This window comes from Penaeus japonicus, unplaced genomic scaffold (assembly GCF_977035675.1).
Source record: "Penaeus japonicus unplaced genomic scaffold, GWHDUDI00000001_assembly GWHDUDI00000036, whole genome shotgun sequence".
Taxonomy (NCBI): domain Eukaryota; kingdom Metazoa; phylum Arthropoda; class Malacostraca; order Decapoda; family Penaeidae; genus Penaeus; species Penaeus japonicus.
In genome coordinates, this window is record NW_028234438.1 from 6394859 (window position 1) to 6396982 (window position 2124).

A 2124-nucleotide genomic window follows, 5' to 3' on the forward strand; every position below is an offset into this window, starting at 1 on the left:
TAACTTTATAAGATAAATGCACCTGTTTAATGCATTTCTGCGACAGATAATGAGATGGAGTCTCCTTTTTAGGGGGTAAAATCTCAGTCATCATTAACCCGTTTGTACCGGCCTGATTATTTGCCTAATGCTGCTCCTGCCATGAAGATAACTCATCAAGGACGATGTGTGTCTATGAAAATGCAACTTCAGTAAATATATACATATGTAACTATGTGAAACATGTATTTAGAGAGAGATATCATAACATGATAGGATGTCATCTTGACCAACATGAAACATTTCCATGACGTGATAGCACGTCATCCGGCGCGAGTGGGTTAAGAATTTCTTTGTTTGTTGTCAAAGAATTGGGTAAGATCTATAGTAGAGTATACATTTGTATACTGAATATTTTTATATTGTTTATTAAGAATGTACTACATTTTCATCCATACTAAATAAAATTGAATATCAAAATCAATAATACCCCATCAAAAAAACTCTAAAACTCTAAAATTCAAAACAAAATGAAAATCCAACAAATAAAAGGTAATTAAAACCATAAAAGGATAATTAGAATCTGATATTACTAACCAATTACCACATTAAAACATGAAATAAATTATGCCCACACTTGGTGGTATATCAGTCATCATATATCACCAAGAAGTCAGTATTCCATCTCTACACTGTATTCTATAAATATCTGTACTCTTTTTATTTATAAAATGTTCAAAGCAATGTTCTTGTGATCTCAACTGCTCCATGCCAACTGATTAAAGCAAGCAAGATTTCAAAAGGTATCAAAAACAATGTGATACTTGCAGTAAGATTTGCATAACAAAATAGCAATCATGATCATAAAATTTAAAAGCCTTTATCTTCATTTTCTCTTTTTTTCTTATATCTTTGAGAACTAGGCCACTGGTAGCAAATTCATTTCTATTGATATACTATTCCATGTCAAAGAAATATAGAGAGACAATATAATAAGTACAAAAACAAATGCATGTATTCTTTCATTCATTTCACATTATCTGCAGTACAATACCGTATAAGAATAGTCATCTCATAAGCCAAAGTGCATAATTCACTCAAAATTCACTTTCTTATCTGTAACAGAGTCCTTGTGTAAAACAGTTATCTATTGCAGATAAGGACTCTACCAATGGCTTTATCATCATACAAAAATCAACTCGATCTAATGCCTTTCATTCACACGCACATAAGCACATCAAAACCTCATATAAAGCAATGGGGTAGATCACTGCTCTGCTGTATACAAAAACACATATAAAACGGATACATCAGAAAATCAACATCTGATCTCAAAGCTTGACAGCTGGCCCTTGACAAGCTTTACATCTTACTCTGGCGCAATAACTTTATGGTCCGGATTCAAACCTGCTCTTCCAAGCTCTTGATATGATAAAATACATTCAAATCATTCTCATCTATTTAATGGGAATGAAGACAAGGGGGAGGAGGAGGAGGAGGAGGAGGAGGAGGAGGAGGAGGAGGAGGAGGAGGAGGAGAAGAAGAAGAAGAAGAAGAAGAAGAAGAAGAAGAAGAAGAAGAAGAAGAAGAAGAAGAAGAAGAAGAAGAAGAAGAAGAAGAAGAAGAAGAAGAAGAGGAAGAAGAAGAAGAAGAAGAAGAAGAAGAAGAAGAAGAAGAAGAAGAAGAAGAAGAAGAAGAAGAAGAAGAAGAAGAAGGAAGAAGAGGAGGAGGAGGAGAAGGAGGAGGAAGAAGAAGAAGAAGAAGAAGAAGAAGAAGAAGAAGAAGAAGAAGAAGAAGAAGAAGAAGAAGAAGAAGAAGAAGAAGAAGAAGAAGAAGAAGAAGAAGAAGAAGAAGAAGAAGAAGAGGAAGAGGAAGAGGAAGAGGAAGAGGAAGAGGAAGAGGAAGAGGAAGAGGAAGAGGAAGAGGAAGAGGAAGAGGAAAAAGGAAAAAGGAAGAGGAAGAGGAAGAGGAAGGGGAAGAAGAAGGAGGAGGAGGAGGAGGAGGAGGAGGAGGAGGAGGAGGAGGAGGAGGAGGAGGAGGAGGAGGAGGAGGAGGAGGAGGAGGAGGAGGAGGAGGAGGAGTAGGAGTAGGAGTAGGAGTAGGAGTAGGAGTAGGAGTAGGAGTAGGAGTAGGAGTAAGAGTAAG

General features: G+C 36.7%; 1 protein-coding gene across 1 annotated transcript in view; it reads right to left on the reverse strand.

The window, feature by feature from the left end:
- Positions 1–549: 549 nt before the first annotated feature.
- The window catches only part of strat (RAB interacting factor STRAT), a gene marked incomplete at its 5' end in the record, with an annotated part of 5744 nt that continues 4169 nt past the window's right edge, over positions 550–2124 (reverse strand). The window contains 1 exon segment of the mRNA XM_086531948.1: positions 550–2124. This exon segment is cut by the window's right edge and continues 1553 nt beyond it.